Source organism: Ursus arctos, unplaced genomic scaffold, assembly GCF_023065955.2.
Source record: "Ursus arctos isolate Adak ecotype North America unplaced genomic scaffold, UrsArc2.0 scaffold_26, whole genome shotgun sequence".
Taxonomy (NCBI): domain Eukaryota; kingdom Metazoa; phylum Chordata; class Mammalia; order Carnivora; family Ursidae; genus Ursus; species Ursus arctos.
This window is the reverse complement of record NW_026622941.1, coordinates 26,058,137-26,075,207: the sequence shown is the minus strand read 5'-3', so window position 1 is coordinate 26,075,207 and position 17,071 is coordinate 26,058,137. Positions and strand designations below refer to the sequence as shown.

At 34.7% G+C, this 17,071-nt stretch overlaps 1 protein-coding gene across 20 annotated transcripts in view; it reads right to left on the bottom strand.

The window, feature by feature from the left end:
• The window catches only part of CCDC91 (coiled-coil domain containing 91), a 312,578-nt gene that overhangs the window by 222,674 nt on the left and 72,833 nt on the right, over positions 1 to 17,071 (bottom strand). The window contains exon 2 of one of the 20 annotated variants that reach the window (XM_057303317.1): positions 14,353 to 14,498. The exons of 18 other annotated variants lie outside the window; for them this stretch is intronic. The gene's annotated coding sequence lies outside the window, so the exon portion shown is untranslated. Of the gene's footprint in view, positions 1 to 865; positions 990 to 14,352; positions 14,499 to 17,071 lie in introns of those variants that run through there. One more of the 20 variants, XM_048216518.2, reaches the window with a different exon arrangement.

Here is a 17,071-nt window from a genome sequence, read left to right as displayed (position 1 = left end):
AGCAGGTATTATTACTATTTTATAGACGAGCAAACAAGTACTGGAAAGGATACTTTAACTTGGCCAAGGTCACAGAGCTTCGTATTAGTACTTTCTAGGCAAAGGGAAGAGCATATGAACACTATGTGTCAACTACGCTCAAAGAAAAAAAAAAAAAAAAACAGAGTTGGAGACACTAAACTGCAGAATGCGTTTCAGGGACAGCAAGTTCTACAGCATAACTGAAAAGTAACAAGCTCAAAAGAAATACAGTAATTACAGAGGTCCCAGTCAACTAGCTGAACAAATTTAGAAAAAGAGAGAGAGACTTAAGAATAACAGTTATCTGGCTAGTACACCTGGTTGAATGGTGATTTTATTAAGTGAGAAAAGAAATATTAGAAGAGTGCAGGTTTGAAAGCAGTAGGAAAGGAGGTAAGTTTTAGTTATGTTGACTTTAACTTACGTAAGGAACCAGCCAGATAGAAAGAGCCAGAGGGCAGTTGAAAATTTAAGTCTGAAGCTCTAAAGAAGGGCCAAAGTAAAAGCATGAATCTAAAAATACTCAAATAAAAGATTTCACCAGTGAAAAAAGAAAAGGGTCAAGGACAAAACACTAGTAAACAACGATTTTTAAGAGAAAGGGAGAAAAAGGATGATAGTAAAGTGAAGAATGCAAAAGGAAGAATTAGAGAAGTAGGAAAAAAAACAGAGGTATGCACTGTCATAACCATCAACCTAAAAGAGGGCAGCTGACAGTAAAAATGCCACAGGTAAAACAAAACAGTAACTAATAGAAAACTCATTTCCATATTTGGCGGGAATTGAGGGGGTTGAAAAAGTGACTGAGGAAAGCTCAGTGGAGAAAGAGACATTTAAACCAAACCTTGAAAGAAGGGTTTGACTTGAAGCAATGGAGACTATTTCAGCTGGAGAACAAAAGGAAAACTAAGAAGCAGAGAGGCAGGAACCCACTGGGAAAAATTTGCTGGGAAGAGCGAGTAATTTCAGTTTTACTGGACCACTGGTATGTCAAGGGTAACAGTGAGTGAAAAGTCAACACAGGCTATCAACAGATAAGAGTGGATTTTGAAAGTGAGATAAAAGAGCTTACGGGTTTTGAACTCTATTATATAAAGACTATTCTGGAAACCATGTACAGGATGAATTAGGAGAAAAGGGGCCAGTTAAGATAGTATTTGTAATAATTCAGATGAGATGTGATATAAATCTGAATTAGTTTGATACAGAAGTGTAAACAAAGATGGGGCAGGGTGGCTGATGCACTAAACAGAAGAACTGACCAACAGTACCAACCAATGCAATTTATTCAGCTTTTGCTAAAGCTAAACAACTGGATTAACCAAAAGCCAACGCCATTTCAAGACAAAGCATTTGATACACCAAAAATGACTAACCCCACTGAAAAGAAAATCTGTAACTTAATTGGCATAGCATCTATAGAATTCATGATATTAGAAATTCCCTTTATCACAATAAGTCATTTATAAATCTCTTAAATGTTTAATTACTTTAAAAAAGATGAGTTTGTAGCTTTTTCTTCTTAAAGTATATTTGAACATAAGGTCATTTCAGTTCCAAAACATTTAATTTTAACGTCCACCTTACTACATAGTTTTATGTAAAAATGTTTATATTTTTTACCAAACCTGTAAATAGATCACTATAAGCATGGGCTAATGAAATATGGCTTCAGTTAGCTCTTAGGAAAACTAATAGCACATCTCTGAAAGTTAATTTACCCTAAATCTTAGCAGATAAGTAAATATAATTATAAAATTAAAAATCTAAAATCAAAAAGGTGAACTTTCTCTAAATTGCCTATGTAGTAACTATATATTAACCCATAAAATACATAAATTTCAACAGACAAATGAAGAAAAGTTTACAGTATGAATCCTATTACATTAGATTTTTTTTGTAATCTATAAGAAGTCTTAACTAATATTCGCAATAAGCAAAACAATTAAGAGCTTTTCCAAACTAAATTTAACCAGTTAAACATTTATACTTCCGGACGTAGAAAAACACTGTGCTTCTATGAAGACTTTAAAATTCAGTTGCCCCAAGAAACTGGGAGACTAATTCAGACTCAAAAACCTAAGAGACTGACTAAGCACTCTGAATAAGGCAAAAATTACAACTATCCATCGAGCCCAACTGTTTACCGCCTTCATGGGCAGAAACATAAAGTCTGAACTACTTTTCAGAAGTAAACAATTCTTCTTATTTAGATCCTTCCCATCGAGAGAAAAAAGACAACTAATTATTTTTGTTACACACTGTGAAGTATAATTGTCTATTTAGTTCACTTTAACCATAAAAGAACCCAGGAAATAAATATACTTTTTTGATTTACACCCAATGAATCCAAAATGACATCAGATTTAAACTCTAAACAGTACTACCATAACCAACAACAATGCCTTTTCTTTCTGAAGAAATGTAACTCAAAAACTATAAGAATTATATATGTATAATATTCAGTTAGTGTAAAGATACCAAATGTTCTCAAAGATAATGAAGAATATAAATGTATGACTTACATATTTCATGGATGTAAGAAAAAAAGACTTTTACTATAAGCACATTTGACATCATCATATTTCATTAAGCCACAGCAAATATATTAGTGACAGTACAAAACCTAAGTACATTAAAATAGACAATGTATTTGTAGTACACACATAGTAATTATCAGAATCCAGCAAACAAGAGCCTATAAGCTTAATTTTTCATGTCAGTATTTTTTTTTTTACTTTAAATTAATGAAAACCAGCTATCAAGAAGCAGAATATATAGGTAAAGAAGTTTTTTTTTATTAAAAAAAAAAATCCTAAAACTTCTGTTTCCAAAAGTATAAGAGGTTATGTACCTGGCTAACCCATCCACAGAAAGCAATTGAAAATATGGAGTAATATTTTTTAAAAAATCAACTGAGGATCTTGCAAAACAGAAATACTTAGGCAAAAACCAAGTAAACTATGTAACAAAAAGAGAGAAGCAAGTTTTTGCCTTGGAGACTTTTGCCAAGCTTGTAAACCTCAGCTTTGTTTCCAAGACCTCAGAGACACAGGGGACAAAAGTAAAGTTCAGGGCCCACTGAAGGGCCCTCTCCCACAAATCTGGGACCTCAAAGGACTATATCCTCCTGTTAAGAGTGAATTCAAAATAATGTACCCATTCCTGAACACAAGAAAGAAAATAGCCTGTATCTAACAATACAATGGATCAGGGAAAGGAGAGAACAGAAGGCAAGGGGAAGAAGAGAAAGAAGAGGAGAATGGAAAAAGAAGAGGAAGAGGAAGAGAAGGGAAGAAAGATCAAAAGAGGAGAGAAAAGGGGAAAAAATGGGAAAGGAAAAGAGAGAGAGGCAGAGGAAGAGGAAGATGGGAGAGAGAAAGAGAAAGAAAAAAGAAATTATAAACTCATGGGTAGGTTTTACATCAGCTTAGGCAATAATGAACAAAGAAGTAGTGCAAATGAAAGATGTATCTGTAACTGCTCGGACTGTAGCAATCTGTAGACTGTAGATAGTTTCACTAATCAGAACAAGGACAAGCATTTCCAAACAAGTATATACTGAGAGTTTGCCACCAAGTTCCCCGTCTATGGAAAATTCCCAAAGATTAACTTCAAGCAGAAGGAACGTGATTTGTGATGCAGAGTCTAAGTTGCAAGAAGAAATAATGAAAAAAATGGTAAATACGCAGATCAAGCCAATATACTTTGTCTACATAAAACACTAATGATAATAACAATGCCTTGTGGAATTAAATACATCTATCTCTCTACCTATATGTAGATAGATAGATTTAATATAAATATACATATGCAGAATCTCGGGAATAGATATATGAAAAATACTTGCCAACAATAGTATAATGAATAATTACTGAAGTTCAGATGTTCCACTGTCCTTATATTTTTCAAAAGGAAGATAAAGATACTAATTTGCTTCAGGCTTTAGTAAGTTAAGAATGCTTGTTAACATTTCTAGAGAAACCACCAAAAGAAGCAAAGCAGAGTTCATAATTTCCAAACTGAAAGAGCAGGGGAAAAAGGAAATAAGAAAATCAATTCAAAAAAGGTAAAAAAGAACAAGAAACAGAAAACGGCAGTACAAATAGAAAGCCAAAACTACAATAGTGGAAAAAAAGAACCACATACGGACATCAGTAATTACATTAAAACATAAAGGGACCAAATATTCCAATCCAAAAACAAGGACTGTGTCAGACTGGGTAAACAAACAAAATCTGGCTTTGAGCTCTTTATGAATGATATATCTAAAAAACATAAGGATACAAAAACGCTGAAAAATGTAAGAATAGAAAAAGAAATACCAGTTGAATTCTAATCAAATAAAGCTTCTATATCTATATCGGACAAAGTGGGTTTGGGGGACAAAACAATTCTAGAGATATAAAAAAATCACTACATAATGATAAAAAGTTCAATACACCAAAAAGATATTGGATATATGAATGTACCTAGTAATGTAATCTCAAGATAGACAAAGCAAAAAGTTACACGACCTCAACAAGAAGTTTATAATTCCACCATCCTAAGAGATTATAATATTTGTATAATTTAATTTTATATAAAATATGTATATTCTGCAATTGTGAAACTAGTATCTATACAGGTCCAGTGCAGCAATGCTTCCTAAATGCTAATGTGCATAAGCATCACCTGGGGATCTTGTTAAAATGCAGATTCTGGAATGGTAGGTGAGGAGCAGAGCTGATTCTGCAGTTTGAACAAGCTCCCAGGGGATGTCAATGCTGTTCATCCTCAGATAGCACTCTGCCCCAGAGAAAGCCTCATTAAAGTACAAACACTTCGTATTACACTACTTTCTCTAGCCATAGAGCAATCAAGTTAAGAAACAATAACAATAAAAGACTAGAAAACCCCCATGCTTAGAAATTAATAAATATTTTTAAAGTAACTGAAGGATCAGTTCATTCTGAATATTAGAAAATATTCATAATTGAAGGATTTTTTAAATACCCAAACTGGCAAGATGTGGCTAATGTAATAATTGGAGGGGAAATTATAGCCTTGAATGTTAATATTTGAAAAGAAAAGCTAAAATTAATGAGGCAAGCATCAAATTTTTAGGAATTAGGAAAAACAGAAGAATAAACCCCCAAAAATAGAACAAATGATCATAAAAGATAAACTAATAAATCAGAAAAAAAATAGAATAAATATAAAATTAAGACTGTTAACACTGCCACAAGTTAACACTTAAAACAGTAAGATGGGGTGCCTGGGTGGCTCAGTCATTTAAGCCTCCAACTCTTGATTTCAGCTCAGGTCATGATCTCAGGGTTGGGAGATCCAGCCCCACATCGGGCTCCTTGCTGAGCATGGAGTCTGCTTAAGATTCTCTTTCTCCCTTCAGCTCAGGTCATGAACCCAGGATCATGACCTGAGCCGAAGGCAGCTACTTAACCGACTGAGCCACCCAGTCGTCCCAAACACTTCTCTATTTCTTTTGCGGTCTATTGTTGAACTACAGCTCATCTGTACTCAACTTAAAAAATGTTAATTTAATAAAGTCATAGCATTGTCTATTTGTTTGTTCTCCATTGTTTCTCCTCTATTTGGCACACAATAAATACTTATTGAATAGGGAGGAAAAATGAATAAAAAAAAGGTAGAAAGTAAATAGTCTTACCCCTTAACTTCAAACAGGATGACAAACAATGAAAACCTTGTCCATCTTTAAAAATTTAAGAGAAATAAAATTCACAAATTTTATCAAACATAAAGCAACAAATCAAAGTACTCGTGTTTAGGTCATTCAGAACCAAGGATTTAAAATACTTTAATATTGCTCCCTTAGGAACCTAATGGATTGATAAGTTCAATAAATGTTTATTTACTAGACAACTGAACAATTCTATTAGCAAAAATTTCCTCACAGGGCGCCTGGGTGGCTTAGTCGGTGAAGCATCTGACTTAAGCTCAGGTCATGATCTTAGGGTCTAGGAATCAGCCCTGCACTGGGCTCCCTGCTCAGCCCAGAGTCTGCTTGAGTTTCTCTTTCTTCTCCCTCTGCCCCTCCATCCCAAGCTCCTGTGCGCTCTCTCTCTATATATATAAAATAAATGAATAAATCTTAAAAAAAAATTTCCTTATGTTCTAATTGCTGTATGTTCACAACAACTTTAAGGGAATGGTTGAAAAAGAAAAGTAACTGATTTATTGGCTAAAGTGTTCCTTAATAACCAAACTGCATGTAACATTTGATTACAGCATTTTGTCACCTCTCTTAGGTCAGCCAAATTGAATTAAAATTTCTGTCCAAGCTAGCTGAATCACCTCTTAGCCACTTTCCTGTATTCTGTCTTTAGACTTGACAGTTACAAAATGATCAAAATAGCCATGCTGACCTGACTTTCAAAAATTCTACAGGACTAAGATTAAGTAAAACTTCCACTATCTATTCACAGTTCTAAAGTATATCCCTAATCTTTCTGTTCCAATTTCTACCTACTTTAAGCATTCTCTGTGTTTATTTTAACATCACTTGGCCATTATTAAAGATCCATTATCCAAAACCATCCATCTAAGGGGGTCCACAATAAAACTAGCCTTTATCACATTCAATTCAAGAAAGCAAACCTTAAAAGATTTTCAATTTCGATTTAAATGAAGAAAATTTTCACAATGAAATTATTAAAAATAATTTTGTCTTTACCTAAGCAATGCTTTCATGGTGAAGAAAAGTTTTAACACACACTGCTACAAGCCAAGAGAATAATGTAAATTAATTACAGAACTCAAGGTTGGATTAATAAAGACTTTGATTAGGCACAACAGCAATGACCAAATTACGCAGGACTTTATAAATGCAATTAGTTTACATGATTTATTCAAGAGAACATCCTAATAATAAGTACAACCTTTAGTGCTCAATGTAGCGATTACAACAAAATATTCAGAGGAATATCACACAGTCAAAATTATGACTTCCAAAATTTTAGTCAAATGTTCTATACTTTGATATTCAGGAATCCACAAAAAGGAAAAAATCTCAAACACTTCTACACTTTAAAATGAAATCCACAATAACCAGCACTTACTGAGTATTCACTCTGCCCTCACCCTCTGGGTATCACTAAAAGAAAGGGAGAAAGAGAGTAAGAACGGTTGCAGGGGGGAAAGCTGCTGAAGTCATCTAGAAAAGACATGATGGTGGCTCTGACTGGGGTAGTAAAAAGGGAAGAAGACAGAGTGAAAAGATCCCCATGTTTGACAAAACTTGGAACCTACAGAATTGGCTGACGGACAGGTCATAGAATAGAGAAACACAAAGAGGGAACAGGAGCAGAAAAGGATCAGAAGACTCAAAAATCTCAAGAAATGATGGTACTCCCCAAAGAGGAAACACCAGGAAAGCAGTGTCTGCAGAAAAGAACAGCACCGAAGAGTTAAAGACACTGTTTGAGGAAATCAAATACCCAACCTTCAAAACAAAGAAGGAAGGGCCAGAAAACTCAAGCTGACTGAGCACAAGGTGCAAGCTAATTTAAAATCCTCATTAGTGACAATAGTGTTCACGAGAGACACCAGTCCAGAGACATCAAACCAAGTGTGCACAGATACTTGGGCTATGCTGGTTCTACTGTCCTGTCGGTCTCATATTCCTGCAAGCCCCATCTCTATGGCTACTTGAGAACTCCCAAAGTAAAGAACTTATTGTCTCCAGCTACAGCTAGGCCTAGGAGTCCAAAACAAGAATCTAGGGGTAAAGGGAAAGAGGGGGAGAAGGAGGAGTGACAGAGGCAGTTTTATTAGCCTCAGGTCTGGCCTTGGCCTCTCATCTCTGTACCAGAGACTTTAGGTCAAACTGAAATCTACCCTCGTCTCTCATTGCACTATTCATCCACAGCCCCTATAACTAAGGTCTACTCCCTGGTCCCTACGCCATGCCATCCTGAGTGAACAGGATGATGACTTTAGAAGATTCATACATGGGGCTCACTTGGAATCGGACTTAGCCCTGGCTTTCTAGCCAAAACACAGAGCCCCCATTCTCATGAAGAAGAATTACAGATTCCAAAAGGAGCCTGATGCTCTAGATGTCACAGATTCCAGAACTAGGATCAGAAATTACAGAAAACTTTGTCAAATGAGACCTCTTACTGATGCCTTAAAGATACCATAAGAGCAGCATATAGGTTCACAAGATTCTTCTATGTTGTTATGTGTAGCTGAAGTTTGTTAATTTTCCAGATGTTTAAGTGTTCTATTATATAAATATACCCTCAAAATATTAAGCCTTCTACTTTTGATTGACATGTGGGTTGTTTCTAATTTGGAGCTATTCCAATAAATATTATTTTACACATAAAAAATATAACGTGACAACTAAAGAGCATTTCAACCTACCATGCTACCATTAACTTGTCCACAGTCTGCTAAAGATTTCATTTTCAATGTACTCATAAAATTACCATCACCTTCAACATGGCCAATGTTTACTTATGTGTGACCATATAAATATAAAATTTGACATTATTTAGAGTTACAGAACAAATATGCTCTATGATTATATTAGTAGGAAACTATATGGTAATTTTAAACAACCTTCCCATTAAGTCACTGAAACAATATAAATTATCACCTACATTAAAATAGCTTTCCTGAAAATACATACAAGAATACGCACTGCATCCCTTTTTCTGAATTTGTGTCAGGATCTCTCTCCAGAAACAATCCAAAATATAGAAACACAGTACAGCATCCAAATCTTTAAACACCTCAACAAAGGGATACTTCTAAAGTCTAAAATATGAAATGAGAATGTCAAAAGTAAAACAATGAGAAAAGTCCAGGAGGAAAAAAAAAAATTCACTGCAGGGCTGTTTACAACAGCAAGGAACTGGGAGGAAAATGACTGGTTACATGAATACTGGTACATCCATGCAGAGGAGTACTATGCAATCACTAAAATGAGTTAGGAAGACATGTATGTACTCCTGTGGAAAGATCTCCAAGTTACCGTGGGGGAAAAAAAGCAAGAGGTGTTAGTATGTATATATAGGACATGGTCATTTGTGCAAAAAGAAGAGGGCACATTCATGTTTTTGTTCACCTGTACAATATCTGAAGGGCTACAAAACAAAATGTAAAACAAGTTATGACAGGGGAGTGGGACTACAGGACTGAGACAGAAAATAAATTTTCACTGTATAATTTTAATACCATTTTCTATTTCTTTCATGCCTTTATACTACATATATGTGTGTGCCGAGCTGTCAAAAACAATAAAGACTGTATTTTCTGAGACCGAAGAAATATAACTCATAAGGATAGCTAAATAGAAATCTATTAATTGATAAAAGAACCCTAAGCAATGATTCCTACTGTTATTGAGCCAAACAGAGCTTAAAAAGTTTTTTTGGCTAATTCAGGATTATGACGACAAAGAGTCAGAGTACTATCTTCATCTTATAGAAAAGTGATTTGCTGCCAAACATTCATTTTTCAATAATACAAGAAAATCCCTACAAAGCTCTATTTAAAAAAAATTTAATGTATTCTATAACATCCTAAAAATCACACCAGTCTTTTTAAAAAGCAAGTTCAGGATTAGAATGCATAAAGATTGTACCATAAAATATTACAAGAATCAGTTTAAATAGTAACTGATAGTAATTAAAATATATAGAAAAAAACAAGTTTCTCTTAAGTATTATAGTACTTCATATTAATAGTTTGTTCCATGTTTATAGGTATTTATAGAGCACATAATTTATTAGATTAGTACTGTATCACTTGGACTATGCAGTTAAAACCAGGCACCATGATTCGCCTAGTAGAAGGTACTCATCTTACAGAAAAAAATTAAAAAATAGACTTGAGACTCAAAATCTGGAAGAACGCTAAGATATCATCTAGTTTTTCAATTTATAGATTAAATAACTGAGTTTCAGAGAAGTTACACAGCCAGTACTCCTCACTCCACAGTCAGAGCTATCTGACTCTAACCTATGCAACAAACCCAATCTTCAAAGTCATAACAAATATCACTGATATATTCCCTATTATATGCATTGATGAAGACAGGAGCTGCCATAAATTACTGAAAACTAATATTACATGTATAGTAATAACTCACAGCCTCATAGAAGCTATCACCTTAGTTATCATTTGTAAAAACTGGCCCCAGAATAAAAGAAAGCGAGTTAATAACCCGGGAGTTAAGAAAAAAATAAACAAAGTAGCAAAAGGAAGCTATCCGGCAATCACCCATTCAAACAATCTGTATAAAGATACTACCAAATTATTATACAACAATGGAAATCCTGGCAAAAATGTCTAATGTGGATACAAAGATGAAGAGAGGGGAAGTTTTTAAACATGACCCAACTGTCTATTATAATACAAGTATGTGAATATAAGTCACCTTCAAATTGTACCTAAAATGTAGATCAGACCAATGAATTCAGTTAATGTTTACTATGACTACGTGCAAACCACAGATTAATCTCAAGAAAAATATCACAACAATATTTTCTCAAACAAAAATGTGTGGACTCAGGTTCTGAGCTCTTGTAGATGTGTAACACAGATTCCACTGGAAAAACAGGGTTAGCAAGAGGAGTAATGGGATATTAATAAAATGACCGATTTGTTGTCCTAGGTTTTCCTGGCCAGGAGAATGGAGAATGGAAAAACTGAACCATGAAATCAAAAAGGCATCTGTCTTCCAGGTTTCTCTCTGCCAATGTCTTGAGAAAAATGTTTGAACTTTCCTGTTGGCTTTGTATGCAAATAGCTCCAGATGCAAAGTGAACCACATCTAAGTTATTTGGTTCAACATCTGCTGGTCCAATTCCCATTATTCCTTCTAAAGGGTCGACTTGTGACAGACAGTTTAGTTTGCCCTCTATATAAGCTGTTTTGAAGGAGCTAATGTGGATTAAAGTATCTATCTAGACCACTTGTTTTTCCCTTTGATGGTCAATGCATTCTAATGTGGTTCTGTGTAGTGCTGCAAGTAACTTAGAAACATATTGGAAAGGACAGTATTCAAGGTTTCGCCTCCCACCTCGCTTTCTAGACAATTTATATTTATACAGTTAAAAAGTGAACAGTCATTTGCCTCTAAAACAGCACCACCCACATTGTACACAATGGCAACATGACAACACTTTCTGACCTAATATTCTTTTCACGAAACCTCTATCAAATATTTGAAGCTAAAGTTATTGATAAAAGCACTTAACAATATTAACAATGCATTTCATGAAACATTCAGTCATTTGAGATGACAATTTTCATATGGCATCACTGAAAATGGAATAAGGTCCATAACACATGGCCCTTAGTGTCTGATACACAGTATACTTTCACATATTTGATAAATGAGTGAATTAGTGAACAAATGAACAACAAAAACAACAACAACAAAATATAAAGACTTAATTTAAATAAATCCCATGGATTCTGAAACTTTGGGTCTGCTACAATCAGAAAATAATCAAAAAACATACTAAACCCAAACTAAGCCTAATTGTCTAATGTTCTCAGAACTTGCAAGATCAAGTAAAGAGAAAGTCCTTCCTTCAAAAGGGTACAGTAGGGAGGACAAACTGCATTATGGAGTAAAAATGAGGAAAAGAGAAGAAATCAAAATATCCATCTATGTATGTATGTCTATGTTCTGATATATTTATATATATAATATATATGAAAATATATAAATATATAATATATATAAATGTTTGTATTTATAGGTGTATATATGTATGTGTGTGTATCAGAAGATAAACGTTCATTTTGAAAAGGTATTTTCCTAATAAGTAGAACATTACCAGTCTTATAAAAATTTATAAGATAGTTGAGAATGATTTAAAAAAAAAAAAAGGATCTCTTTAGCCTTAGAAAAAGAAAAAAACTCTTTTTCTAAAAAATACAGCTCTATGAGTAGTTAACTCAAAATTTTTCTGATATTATATGCTATGCAAAATCTGGAATGATTTTCCTTTGGAAAAATATTTAGAAAAATAAGTAAGAAAAAAAGTAAGTAAAAGAACTGGATACTACTATTATTGCTTCTAGACCCTAATATTTTTGAACTAAAATTTAGTCTAACTCTGCTCTCCTCTACTATTACCTGCTGTTACACAGTAGGACGAGACAAGAAATCAGGAAAAAACAAAAACAGCAAAATAGTTGTTCTCTCTTTCTGTGAATCTGTGACTACTCTTATTAATCATTATTTCCAAGTCATTTGTCTGTATTGGGAATGACCCAGAAATTTAACTGAACCCTAGAATATAGCTTCTTTGCCATCTTTGACTAATTATCTAAGATTTCCAAGATTACTATACTTTAAAGCAAGTTTAGGTTTGTCTTCCTCTACCTTGTGATTGAAAGACTATTTAATTACTTCCAAAGAATTAAAAATAATTAAAAAGAGTTACTGTTGTCAAATTGCTATATTGCTACCTAAAACTAATAACACTATATGCTAACAAATTAAAATAAGAACTTTTTAAAAAAGAGTTGCTGTTTTTAAAAAAGAGTCTATTCTACTTATCATCAAGAAATAATTACTGAGCATTGCTTATTAACAAGGCACAATGCTATACCAGGTACTTAGGATTCACAAAGGTTTAAAACACAGTCTCTATCCACGAAGGTTTAGACTAAAGTAGAGATAGCAGTCATATTGATAAAATATTTTTAAAAATATAAATTAGTACACACGTTTATGGCAGCATTATTTACAATAATCAAAGGAAGCAACCCAAGTGTCCATCAATGGATTAGTGGATAAAAAATGTGGTCTATACATACAGTAGAATATTATTCAGGCTTAAAAAGGAAGGACATTCCAAGACAAGCTACAGCATGAATGAACCCTGTAGACATTATGCTAAGTGAAATACCCCAATCACAAAAAGACAAACACTATATGATTCTATTTCACTGAGTTATTCAGAAGAGAAAGGAAGCAGAATGGTAGCTGCCAGGGGCTGGGGGTAGGGGCAAATAAGCAGTTATTATTTAATGGCTACAGAATTTCAGTTTCACAAGATGAAAATGTTCCGGAGATTAGTTGTACACCAATGTGAATATGCTTAACAACACTGAACTATACACTTAAAAATGGTTAATATGGTAAATTGTGTATGTTATTTTACCACAATTAAAAAAAAAATTGCCAAAGTGCCAAGCAAATGACGCAGAAAAAAAATGATACAGTAGTTCAGAAGAAAGAGCAGTTATGAGATATGGATTCAGTGAAAGCTCCATAACTTGTTTCGAAAAAAAAATGAGACTCAAACAGATAGGAGATGAGGGAATGTACTACAATCAGAACAATCGCAAAGTAACAGAACAGACATCGGCCAGAAACAAAACGTAGATCATTGTTCGACCAGCCACAGGCTTCTAAAAGAATAACCATGGAAGGTAAGCTAAAAGGAAAGGCTATGAAATAGAGAGGAAAATGCCCAATAAAGGTAGTTGTTCTCACTGAATATCTTTTACTAAGATAAAGTAATAATTACCACACCTTTACTGAGTGTAAAGGCAGGAGGAAAAGGAAATTGATACCTTCATACTCACTTGTCTCTTGCTTACATTCTCCAACTCCCACAATGATGGAAGTGTGGAGACAGGTTTTACAGGTTAGATGTCATACAATGATAAGATATGGGCTCAGAGATAACAGTTTGTATACAGAACCAACATGTGCATTTCATTTACTCTGACTGGCAATTTTTTAATATCATCATCAGCTCTGCACAGAAACTAGCATTTTAAAAGGTCTCACTATGTAAATAATGCTAATATTACAGTGAGATGCATGACCTGAGGTACCTCGATTCATTAATAGTATTGCAGGCTATAAACAGACACTGTTCACGAGATAAACTAATTATCCCAGTTGCTATTATGAAATCATCCTCTAACTAACTGCCAGCTCGCAACAAGATAATCATTAGGCACACTAAGCCTGAACACATTGTTTACTTAAAAGTTTTTTATCCTACCCCAAGAATGAAAATTTCTATTCTCCCCCAAGTACTTTAAAAACTTAAACCAAACGTTTCTGAGTAATCTTGGATTTTAAGCTGTGGTAAAACCTGGTTAATAATCATTTCTTTTAAAAATATTTTTCATATAGATTACAAACTTTTAGAGTGTAGGTGGCGAACCAGACAAAAGGAGAATATTAAGTCTTTTCTTAAACTGAAAAGAATCTACTTTAGATCTCTGAAAGCTTCCTATCTTCTCTGGACTCTAGTGTGTAACTAATTAAATTGTTACACTAATTAGGTTGTTCAGATCACTCTTATCTAAACTTCCGGATACCTGAATCAGAGGCGGACTTCTCTAGCAGGCAGCGGAAGAGAAACGATCTTCAACAAAAGAGGAAGATTATTTGGCTGAGCCCAGCATCTACCATGCCTTAACTTCAACTGTTGGCCAGGTTAGTTTACCTCCACTTCTGTAAGTCACTGGGGAAATTCAGAAAAAGTACTTTCATCAGGTCTGATTTTTTAAGGGAGTGAGGGATAAAATGGGTGTGCTGTCTGGGTGTACATACGCGCACACTAGAGGAACTGTTCTTGAATTCTAATTAGGCTTTGAGGACTTGACCGACAAACACAGATATATACATAGATGGGACATAATAGCCACTCTTGGAGAACAGGAATTAGATATCTGTCCACAACATACAACTCTTTAATACAACTCTTTTGCCACAACAATTCTAGGAAAACAGATCATGTTCTTGCTTTTGTAAAGTACAATTTGGCTTCAACTTCCAATCTACTAAAATCATTTCCTAAAAAGCCATTTCCGACTGCTTTTCTTCTCAGTCTCTGATCACACTGACCTCTCTCTCACATACAGCCTTTGACACTAGCGACCATACCTTCTTTGAATTGTTCTACTCCTAATGCCTAGCCCGTACTCTCCTTACCTCTCAATCTTCTGTCTCTTCCTCTTGTTCCCTAACTATGGACAACCAAATTTCTCTACTTAACCCTATTCTCTTTACATACTGTTTTCCCCAGTTACCTCCTACAACTTCAACTGTCATATCTATGAGAAAACTCCCAAATCAAGAACACCAGCCTTAACCTTTCTCCTGAACTGAAGGTACCTTAAATACACAAGTCTAAGACAAATTCATTAGGCTTCACACTGTCCCAAACCAACTTTTTTAAATACTCTATTTCTGTTCAAGGTAATACCATTCCTTCAGAATCAAGGCTTGAAACCTCAAAAATCAATTTTGACTCCTCCCTCACCCTCACATCCAGTCAGCCAGAGAGGACTACTGATGCTCTTTTTTCCAAAAAAACCAGTTAACTTAAAAAGAACTGAAATATAATCTGACAGACTAGATTTCATCCCTAAACATATTTATCTGTATCAAACTCCAAAACTTTTATAACCCATTATTTTGTCCTCTGTACAACAGATAATACTGTAGCTGCCCTACCTCCTTTACAATAAAGGAATACATGACAGCACACTGAAAATCCTAAGCCATTACATAAATATCATTATTCCAACTTTCCTATCAATTTCCATGGCCACTCTAGATGTCATTCATTCAGTTATTCATTTTTTTAAAGATTTATTTGTTTATTTGAAAAAGAGAGAGAGAGCATGTGCATGCATGCTCACGAATGGGAGAACGGGCAGGGGGAGAGAAACTCAAGCAGACTCCCTGCTCAGCACAGAGCCAGAGGCCGGGCTATCTCACCCATGAGATCATGACCTGAGCCGAAACCAAGAGTTAGACACTTAACCAACTGAGCCACCCAGGCTCCCCTCATTCTTTTTTTTTCTTTAATTATTCTTCCTATAAATAGTTACTGAGAACCAACTATAAGCCAGGCACCATGCTTGACATTTAAGATATAACAAAAGGACAGACATAGTGCCTAACCCCACAAAATTTACAGCCTAAACTGCAAGTCAGAAAATAGGTGCACAGAGACATGGGAGGGTTCTCTGGGAAGGCTTCCCAGAAAAAGGCATATTAAAGCAAAAAACAACACATAAAATAAATAGGAATTAGTATAATAAGGGAGCGGGAGACAGTGGCAGTGGGAAACAAGGTGAGAAATTCCAGGCAAAGGAAACCACATACATAAATCCCTCAAACAAGAATGAGCATCCTAACTGTGTCATCCTCTTTCCCCCATTTATACCTTTGTTTCGTTTCTTTTTCTCCCTTCAAAACCTTTCCCCATTCTCCCATCTCTGCCTATTCAAATAATAAACACCCTTCAAAGCCCAGATCAATAATATATACCCAGCTTCAAGGATACTACTTGACTCATACCAGGCATGAAATAAACATTTACTAAACGAATGGCTGATGAAATCATCATTCTTCCCACATCGCAAATCTGCTTCGTATTACAAGTATGTATATGCCTGTCGTATCTTCCCTTGAAGTAAAGGACACATTCCCATAGAACCTAATGCATAATAAGCAATGGAAAAATATTTGGAGGATGAATAACTCTAATAATCTAAGACTAAGCAAAGCTGTTAAAGAAGGATACTTTAATCTTCTACTTCTGACTTTACAATGATTTGGCAGAACAAAAAGTCTAGAAAATTCAAAGTATTATTTATACATGAATTATTTAATATTGAGTATTAGGTCTTCCATAAAATATCTCTCATAATGGAATTTATTTTTGCATTTGACTTCCTGGATGGCTAAATTTTAATGTTTAATACTTTTGACTGACCGTCCTGGGGGGAAAAAAAAACACTTCTAAATTTAAATACTGGTAGGGGCGCCTGGGTGGCACAGCGGTTAAGCATCTGCCTTCGGCTCAGGGCGTGATCCCGGCGTGATGGGATCGAGCCCCACATCAGGCTCCTCTGCTGTGAGCCTGCTTCTTCCTCTCCCACTCTCCCTGCTTGTGTTCCCTCTCTCACTGGCTGTCTCTATCTCTGTCAAATAAATAAATAAAATCTTTAAAAAAAATAAAAATAAAAAAAAAATAAATTTAAATACTGGTAAAGATGTTAAATTACTTTAGGATATTTTTAG